The 10660-nt window shown below is 32.9% G+C and overlaps 1 protein-coding gene across 2 annotated transcripts in view; it reads right to left on the minus strand.

The window, feature by feature from the left end:
- The window catches only part of LOC119606808 (protein split ends), a 149502-nt gene extending 138842 nt beyond the window's left edge, over positions 1 to 10660 (minus strand). For both annotated transcript variants that reach the window (XM_037960413.1, XM_037960412.1), the window contains exons 1-2: positions 10395 to 10660; positions 7401 to 7651 (exon numbers count right to left, since the gene is read on the minus strand). The gene's annotated coding sequence lies outside the window, so the exon portion shown is untranslated. The remainder of the gene's footprint in view (positions 1 to 7400; positions 7652 to 10394) is intronic.

Raw genomic sequence — 10660 nt, forward strand, 5'->3', positions numbered from 1 at the left:
TTTGCTTCTTCATTTTTTTTGCGCTTCTTCCACTAAAAGTTTCTTCTGGTTTTATAGTTGCTGCTGTCAGCTAAGCCAGAAACTACTTCAATTACAAATATTACTAGCAAAATGTAATGGAAAAAAGTGTGTATATCCATACATAGCTGGTTGGATGACTCTTTGTCTGTCTGTCTGTTAGGTTGACTGGCGGACTGACTGGTTGGGGTGGGTTGGTGGCCCAAAGTTATTTTCGTATGTGAGAGCGTACATAAAGTTGTGTAGTGTAGTGCAATGTCATTAGATAAACAAAAGATGGTTGGTTTGGATTTGCTACAAAACTACAGCAGATTTTTTTTTTTTTTTTGTATAAAAATACTTATTTTTTGCTAAAAGCGATAGTGTATACGTGACCGACTGATAAAAAAAAATACACCAACATTACATACATTGATTTTTTGTTTCTATAAACAACAGCAGCAGCTAAAATCTGTTGTTGTTGTTGAACAACAACTAAAACGAGAGCCTAACACAAACGTATGATTGGTATGACTATACCTGAATCATGCACAGTGGTTAAGATTATAAAGTAAAGATTTAGTTTTAGCACATGCGATCCTATAATATTTAGTTCATTGATCAGATTGATCTATCATATGCTGATCAGGCTTTGATGTAGTTTAAATCGCAGCAATATTACTGTTCGATCAGAAGTAAGGAATGTAGCAACACTCGGGCGATATTAATGCAGTTATCATATATCACTATTTCCTCTCATATTAGAGAGTGTAAAAGTTTTGGATAATGTTGTATGAGAAGATCATAATTAAATTTTGACACTTGGAGTTTATTCGGTTCTTTCTTTTGTGACTCCTGTGGTTCCTGAGACAACAAACCACTACTTCTCCGATAAATTTGCTTAAATTCTGATCAGGCTTTCATGTAGTTTAAATCGCAGCAACATTTCTGTTCGATCAGAAGTAAGGAATGTAGCAACACTCGGCCGATATTAATGCAGTTATCATATATCACTATTTCCTTTCATATTAGAGAGTGTAAAAGTTTTAGATAATGTTGTATAAGACGATCATAATTAAACTTTGACACTTGGAGTTCATTCGGCTCTTTCTTTGGTGACTCCTGTGGTTCCTGAGACAACTAATCAGTACTTCTTCGACAAATTTGCTTAAATTCTTTTGCGCAACATCCTTAAGACATTTCCGATCACGAAAAAGTCTTATACCACAGTTGATTCCATTATAAGGTAAAGATTTAGATTTGCACATGGAATCCCATAATAGTTCCCAAATATTGGGTTTAATGTACATAGAAATCTTAATAGTTGAAATCACAGCAAAATTTCTGTTCGATCAGAAGTAAGAAATGAATGCAGTTATCATAGATCACTATATTCTCTCACAATAGAGAGTGTAAAAGTTTTGGATAATTAAGTGAAAATACTTGGAGATCATTCGTTTCCTTCTTTTGTGAGTCCTATGGTTTCCTAGAAGATTAACCAGTATTTCTTTGACTAATTTGCTTAGATTCTTTCGCTCTACATCCGATCATGAAAAGTTATTGCAACAAGTAGTTGTTTTTCCCGATTCTTCAAAGATCATTTGCGAATTTCCATCAGGAGCCAATAATTCAAGTTTCTTTTCCATGAAAGCCAGTGCAAGAGCATTTATATTCTCGAAGGGACTTCAAAGGAAATATAACAGAAATATTCCCCTGTTATAATTCGGTTCTATTTCCTTTTTAGTCCGTTCGTCGATCAAGTTCGATAATGTGGTAAGGGGAGAATAGTCTCCTTCAAAGATGATCCGTGCATTTTTATATTCTCGAACGGAGTTCAAAGGAAATAGAACAGAAATATTCCCCTATTATATTTCTGTTCTATTTCCTTTGAAGTCCGTTCGTTGATCAAGTTCGATAATGTGGTAAGGGGATAACAGTCTCCTTCAAAGATGATCCGTTATGTACGAATATGTTGGAAATAGCATTTACTCGAATGCCCTCTTGTCCTCTTGTGATAATACTTGGAGACCATTTGGCTCCTTTTGTGAGTCCTGTGGTTCCCTAGAGAACCAACCGGTATTTCTCTGACAAATTTCATTAGATTCTTTCCTATAGGACTTCTTTGACTAATTTGCTTACATTCTTTCGCACTACATCCGATCATGAAAAGTTCTTGTAACAAGTTGTTATTTTTCACGATTCTTCTAAGATCAACAAAATCAAGTTTCTCTTACATGAAAGGCAGTTAGGGGAGCATTTTTCATATTCTCCAAGTGGTATATTTCAGTTTCATTTCCTTTGACCCTTCATGCGTCGCTTATGTTCGATAATGTGGTAAGGAAAAACAAATTAGATTTCTCCAAAGATGATGCCATTGTTGGCAATTTCATTTCCTCGATTGCTTTCTTGTTCATATCAATTGGACAAAGGTTGTGAATGTAATTAAAAAGTTCAAGTTGAGAACTTTATAAGTTCGAGTTAAGAGTTTTAATAGGTGCAATACTGTTCACGTAGATGATAGTGGTCCACGTCTGGAGATTTAGTTTTCGATTTCTTTTTACGATCGCATTGATCCCTGATATTTGCCCTATCATACGGTGCATGTTGACTAGAATGTGGCTGCCATGACCAAACGGAATCACCGATCGCAATAACTATTGCTGCAGCATAATGATACTTTTTCCCAATGGCCTCGGATTGTTCGATCACAATGGCTTGCTAGTGGACGACACTGGTGGTCCTCGATGTTATGCGGTGAGCTCCGCCAAGATTCGGCTTGTGTGTGAATCTAAGGACATCGAATCGCTATCGTTCTCAGTAGTAACTTGGAAGACAGAAGCCTCAATTGGACATCAAATTTGGGGTAGAAAATCACATATTTTTTGATGTGTAGCATTTTCAGTGGCATCTTGTGATCGGAAAACCTGACCTTCATTATTGTGAAGACACAGAGATAGACAGTCTGATAAAGCCAGCGCATGATTATGTTAATTTTACGGACTTTAACATGATACATAAATTGTTTATGCCCTGGTTTTAGGAGGGGAATATCCTGCTTGTCGTACAGCTCATCAAACAATCGATATTTTCAGCATTTGTATTAACAGCCGACTTGGCGATATGAAAACAGTCGCAATACCGATACTACGCCGCTAATACATATGTGTCAGCTACAAGAACGACATTCAGTCGTTCTTGGATCAATTTAAACCCAAAATCTACTAAGCCTTTTAAAAACTAAATATCTAACTTAACGAAAATATCAGAGCATCTTGGGCTTTATAGGAAGCTTCCTTCCTTCATCAGACAACTCTAAGTTTCGAAACATAATAAAATTTTTTCATGAATTCCTATTTGTTTTGCTGCCTTAAGTCCAATGTTTATAAGAACTCTTTTTTTTTGGGGGGGGGGTACTGCTTGAGAGCTCAATGAGAGTTGAGGGGAAAACACACACATGCACAAAACTACACTTGCAAAAATTTGTTAAATAAAAAAAAAAAATAATAAAAGCTACAGCTACAACAACGACATCAAGTAGTGGCAAGTAGTTTAGCTAGTTTTTTTTCATCTGTTTGATATTATTTGATGATTACTGCTGAATGGGGTTTTGAATTGGTGTGAGGTTGTTTTGTTATGTTTTTTTTCTCTGCCGTCATTAACTACAATACTACACAGATACTACAGCGTACACATACACACAAACCTTCATATACTTTTTTAGTTTTCTTGATTATACTACTCTCTATTGTTTATATATCTCTTTTACACTTGAAGCAAACATATAAGTCGGACTCTTTCGTTTTCGTGTAAAAAAAAAACACTCAGCAAAAAATATACACAAAACAAAGTAGTTTTTCAACTTTATCTCCGGGAAAAAACGAGTAAATGTGTGAGCTAGCGATTGATTGAATAAACGAAGAGAGAGGGTTTTATTTTGTAGGATGCGTGCACTGTTAACAATATGACATTTTTCCTGTCAAATCTGATGTTTTTTTTTTAACTGGAAATGAAATTCGTTTAGGCGGTTAACGAAAATTTTTTTGGTTTTTAACCTATTTGGGCACTAATCTACAGTCAAGTTCTATTCTGAAGTCTAATGTAAAGTATAGTCCATAGTCTAGTCTAAAGACTTGTCCATAATCTAGTCCTTAGTTTAGTTTACATCTAATCTATAGCTTATTCCATAGTCTAGTCTATAGTCTTGTATATAGCCTAGTATAGTCTATAAACTAGTCTATAGTAGGCCTTAGTGCACAGACTATTTTATAGTCCAGAAAATAATATATAATCTAATCTATAACCTACTTTATGGTCAAGTTTATAGTATAACCTATAGTGTGGTCTATAGTATGCTCTAGTCAATAGACTATATTATCGTCTTGCCTATAGTCTAGAATATAGTATAATCTACAGCCTAGTCAATAGTTTAGTCTATAGTCTAGTCTATAGTATGCTTTAGCACAAACTATATTATATTCTAGTCTATAGTCCAGAATATAGTATTATCTATATTCTAGTCTATTTTCTAGTCTAGTCTGTAGTCTAGTATTGTCTGTAGTCTAGTCTAGCCTGTAGTCTAGTCTATTGTCTAATCTATAATCTAGTATAGTCTATAATCTAGTATAGTCTATAATCAAGTCTATAGTATGCCCTAGTGCATAGACTATTTTATAGTCTAGTCTATAGTCTAGTCTATAGTCTAGTCTATAGTTAAGTCTAGTCTATAGTCTAGTCTATAGTCTAGTCTATAGTCTAGTCTATAGTCTAGTCTAGTCTATAGTCTATAGTCTAGTCTATAGTCTAGTCTAGTCTATAGTCTAGTCTATAGTATAGTCTAGTCTATAGTATAGTCTAGTCTATAGTATAGTCTAGTCCTATAGTCTAGTCTAGTCTATAGTCTAGTCTAGTCTAGTCTATAGTCTAGTCTAGTCTATAGTCTAGTCTATAGTCTAGTCTATAGTCTAGTCTAGTCTATAGTCTAGTCTATAGTCTAGTCTATAGTCTAGTCCTATAGTCTAGTCTATAGTCTAGTCTATAGTCTAGTCTATAGTCTAGTCTATAGTCTAGTCTATAGTCTAGTCTATAGTCTAGTCTATAGTCTAGTCTATAGTCTAGTCTATAGTCTAGTCTATAGTCTAGTCTATAGTCCTAGTCTATAGTCTAGTCTATAGTCTAGTCTATAGTCTAGTCTAGTCTATAGTCTAGTCTATAGTCTAGTCTAGTCTATAGTCTAGTCTAGTCTAGTCTATAGTCTATAGTCTATTCTAGTCTATAGTCTAGTCTATAGTCTATAGTCTATAGTAGTCTAGTCTATAGTCTAGTCTATAGTCTAGTCTAGTCTATAGTCTAGTCTAGTCTATAGTCTAGTCTAGTCTAGTCTATAGTCTAGTCTATAGTCTAGTTTATAATCTAGTCTATAGTCTAGTCTATATTCTAGTCTATAGTATAGTCTAATCTATAGCCTAGTGTGTAGTCTAGCCTATAGTCGAGTCTATAGTCTAGTCCATAGTCTAGTCTTCATAGACTAGCTATTTTCTAGTCTATTGTCTAAGATATAGTCTAGTGTGTAGTCTAGTCTATAGTCTAGTCTATAGTCTAGTGTGTAGTCTAGTCTATAGTCAGGTCTAGTCTAGTCTTTAGTCCAGTCTATAGTCTAGTCTATTTTCTAGTCTATTGTCTAAGATACAGTCTAGTCCATAGTCTATAGCCTTGTCTATAGTCTAGTCCATAGTCTATAGCCTTGTCTATAGTCTAGTCCATAGTCTATAGCCTTGTCTATAGTCTAGTCTATAGTCTAGTCTATAGTCTAGTCTATAGTCTAGTCTATAGTCTATAGTGTAGTCTATAGTCTAGTCTATAGTCTAGTCTATAGTCTATAGTCTAGTCTATAGTCTAGTCTATAGTCTAGTCTATAGTCTAGTCTATAGTCTAGTCTATAGTCTAGTCTATAGTCTAGTCTATAGTCTAGTCTATAGTCTAGTCTATAGTCTAGTCTAGTCTAGTCTATAGTCTAGTCTATAGTCTAGTCTATAGTCTAGTCTATAGTCTAGTCTATAGTCTAGTCTATAGTCTAGTCTAGTCTATAGTCTAGTCTATAGTCTAGTCTATAGTCTAGTCTATAGTCTAGTCTATAGTCTAGTCTATAGTCTAGTCTATAGTCTAATCTATAGTCTAGTGTATAGTCTAGTCTTTAGTCTATAACCTAGTCTATAGTCTTGCCTATAGTCTAGTCTACTGTTTAGTCTTTAGTGTATTTTCCAGTTTATAGTTTAGCCTATAACCAAGTCTATATTCTAGTCTATAGCCTATTGACTAGTCAATAGGCAAGTCTATAGTCTAGTCTAAAATCTTGTCTTGGTATTAAATAAATTATAAATTTTCCAAGTTTTTGAAGAAACCTGATTCTGATGACTTCCAGCGGTGTTGGTACATGATTTGACAAGAAATGGTGAACAAAAATTAGCAACACTGGCGGCTTTTTAAGAGTGTATGTGTGTATCTGTGAGTTGTTTGTTTTAATGCAGTAAATGTTGTATTTTTGTTTTATTTATGTGTTTTGAATTTTATTGCTTTTGTTGTTGTTTCGCCCTGTGTTTATATAGGGAAATCATTTAATATTCCCGGTTTGTCGTTGTTGTTGTAGCTGATGTTATTTGTACCCTCTTTTAATAAGTGCTATACTATTATGGGGGAGCTGTCACTGTATGTTGTTGCTTTGGTATTTTAATAATTCTCTTTTTTACATTATTAATAATGTTGGTTGATATCTTTGGTAGGGTTTTTTTTCTTGTACACAATTTTCTTTGTATAATACTAATAAAATATTTTATATTTTTGTAGCTTTTGCTTTATTCATCATCGACAACACCACCACCACCAACCATGTTGTATACACCTTTATTTTGCCATTTTACATACAATTTTTACACTCATGTTTGTCTGAATATGTTCATAAATGAATTTGTGTGGCTTTTCTGTTGTAGTTTAACTCTTGGTAAAACTACAAAGCGTTAAAGTGGTATTTGTTGTAGCTTTGCTAGATACATATTTAAGTATCTGTGTGTGTGTTTGTGTTTGCGTGTGTATTTTGTATCTGAATATGGGTTTCACATGAATTGTTTGTTTTCTTGATTGTGCCATTTTTTTTGATTCTTTATTCGTGCTGTGTTGTTGGTCGTTGTTGGACGTTTTTTCGTTTGCAAAGCAAGAATATTTCAAATTTTTTCTTGTTTTTTTCTTTCTTTTATTTTTTTAAGTGTTTGATTTAATTGTTGTTTAGCACTTAACACGTTTGGTTGTTAATTTCTGGGTCTTTGGTTTTTTCCACTGTCCACATTTAGAAAACACTACTTTTTCGGTTTTTTTCTTAGATTATTTGTTAAAAACTCAATTTTTTTAAATACTTACTTTTTATTTAAAACACTTGATTTTTTTAAAATTTATAACTGTTTTATTACTTCGAGCATTTGTAAGGCGACATTTTTAAAAATATTACTTGTTTGTTCTGCATACCGACCGTAATTTCAACACTTTTTTAAGAGATCGATCGTTATGAGACGCGCCCGATTTTTTCGATTTGGAAAAGTTTTTACTTTATTCTGTTGTGGTTTTGATGGGAGTTAATATTATTCCTTTTTCTGTGGTAGTTTTAAAGCTGGAAATAAAAAATAAATAAATATTTGAATAAAATTTATTTTTTGAATAATTTTGAATTTTCATTAAAATTTTGTAGGTGTTTGTATAAAAATTTGTTTAAAATTATTTTTTTTTTTGAACATTAGATATTTTAGTTAAAATTTTAACTTTAAAACGAAACTTTTAATTTTCGACCATCTTTTCATTTTTTTGAAATTTTTTTTTAAATATTTTTGTTATAAATTTTAATAGGTATTTATTTAAAATTTTAATTTGATTTAAAAATTAATTTTCTGTAACAATTTAAATTTGTTCGTAAAATTCAAATTTTTAATGTTTACTTTTTTGAAGTTAAAAAAAATAATTTGAATTTAAAAAAAAATATTTAACTTTTTAGAAAAATTTTGAATTTCTAAGAAATTTTCGGATTTTTTAGAAAATTTAATTTTTAGGAAAATTTTGAATTTTTAGAAAATTAGAAATTTTACAGCCCCTTTGGCAACTTTTTCGAACCCTTCGCCCTTTTCCGCCCTTTTTCATTTTCCGCCCCCTTTGCCTTTTTCCGCCCCCTTTGCCTCTTTCCGCCCTTTTGCCTTTTTCCCCCCTTTTGCCTTTTTCGCCCCCTCTTGCCTTGCGGCCCCTTTTGCCTTTTTCCCCCCCTTGCCTTTTTCCCTCTTTTTTCTTGCCCTCCCCTTTGCTTTTGTCGCCTTTTACCTTTTTTTTCCCCGTTTGCCTTTCTTTCCCCTTTTTCTTTTCCTTCCCTCTTTAGCCTTTTCCGCCCCCTCTTGCCCCTTTCCCCTTTTCTTTCTTTTTCCCTGCCTCTTGTCTACTTTCCTCGCCGCTCGCCTTGCCTCTCCTCTCCCTTCGCCTCTCCTCTCCTTAGCCTCTCGTCTAGACTAGACTAGACTAAAACTATTCTATTAAATTAGGCTCTAGACTAAACTATAGACTAGACTATAGACTAGAGTATGGACTAGACTATAGACTAGACTATATGAGACTAACTAAACTATATGTGACTATAGAATAGATGATATTATATACTAGACTGTAGCCTATACTATACCCTAAACTATACTATAGACTAGACTATAGACTACAGTAAAGACAAGAATATAGACAAGACTATAGACTAAACTATGGACTTGACTATAGACTAGAATATAGACTAGACTATAGACTGAATATGACAGACATAGACCTAGAATATAGACTAGACAATGAGACTAGAATATAGACTAGACTATAGACTAGAATATAGACTAGACTATAGACTAGACTATAGACTAGACTATAGACTAGACTAGACTTAGACTAGACTATAGACTAGACTATAGACTAGACTATAGACTAGACTATAGACTAGACTATAGACTAGACTATAGGCTAGACTATAGGCTAGACTATAGGCTGGACTATAGACTAGACTATAGACTGGACTATAGACTAGACTATAGACTAGACTATAGACTAGACTATAGACTAGACTATAGACTAGACTATAGACTAGACTATAGACTAGACTATAGACTAGACTATAGACTAGACTATAGACTAGACTATAGACTAGACTATAGACTAGACTATAGACTAGACTATAGACTAGACTATAGACTAGACTATAGACTAGACTATATACTAGACTATGGACTAGACTATAGACTAGACTATTCTATAAATTAGGCTATTAGGCTAGACTAGACTATAGACTAGACTATGGACTACAGTAAAGACTAGAATATAGACAAGACTGTAGACTAAACTATGGACTTGACTATAGACTAGAATATAGACTAGACTATAGACTAGACTATAGACTAGACTATAGACTAGACTATAGGCTAGACTATAGACAAGACTATAGACTAGACTATAGACTAGACTATAGACAAGACTATAGACAAGACTATAGACTAGACTTTAGACTAGACTAGACTATAGACTAGACTATAGACTAGACTATAGATTAGACTATAGATTAGACTATAGATTAGACTATAGACTAGACTATAGACTAGACTATAGACTAGACTATAGACTAGACTAAAGACTAGACTATAGACTAGACTATAGACTAGACTATAGACTAGACTATAGACTACACTATAGATAAGACTATAGACTAACTTTAGACTAGACTATAGACTAGACTATAGACAAGACTATAGATTAGACTATAGACTAGACTATAGATTAGACTATAGACTAGACTATAGATTAGACTATAGACTAGACTATAGATTAGACTATAGACTAGACTATAGACTAGACTATAGACTAGACTATAGACTAGACTATAGACTAGACTATAGACTAGACTATAGACTAGACTATAGACTAGACTATAGACTCGAATGTAGACTAGACTGTAGACTAGACTATAGACTAAACTATAGACTAGACTATAGACTGTAGCCTAGACTGTAGCCTAGACTATAGACTACACTACATATGTATATGTAGACTATAGACTGTAGTCTAGACTATACCCTAAACTATACTATAGACTATAGTCTTGACTATATAAGAGACTGTAGATTATATTCTGTACTATAGACTTGACTATGTACTAGACTATAATATATATTACACTATAGACTACTATTTGGTCCATTTATCAAAATTTTTTAAGTTAGAAAAAGTACCGAAAATGTCTTGACAATACCGAGATATTTTTCAATATCGAAAAGTACTAAAGTACTGAGACCTACAAAGTTGAGCGGTCAATAAATTTCTAAATTTAAAATTAATATTAATTATACCTTTAAAAGTAATCCTCTTTGTGGCTGATATTGATGCAAATAAAACATCTATAGTTAGTTATTAGTTATTTTTAGTGTCCTGGTTTTGAACTGTTTTATATAATCCACAGTTTAACAAAACCTCCAACAGACCAGGATGCTAAAATATGACTCTTTTTTTTTTTGTTTGTAATCAGACACGTTAGTTTTTAAAATTCGGAATTAACTTTTATACCGCAACCGGTTTAAGCTTAAATTTCTTTTATTTATTATTATTTTTTTTTAAA

This window comes from Lucilia sericata, unplaced genomic scaffold, assembly GCF_015586225.1.
Source record: "Lucilia sericata isolate MDLA Ls3-8-SP2 unplaced genomic scaffold, ASM1558622v1 Contig000625F_arrow, whole genome shotgun sequence".
In the NCBI taxonomy this organism is placed as follows: Eukaryota; Metazoa; Arthropoda; class Insecta; order Diptera; family Calliphoridae; genus Lucilia; species Lucilia sericata.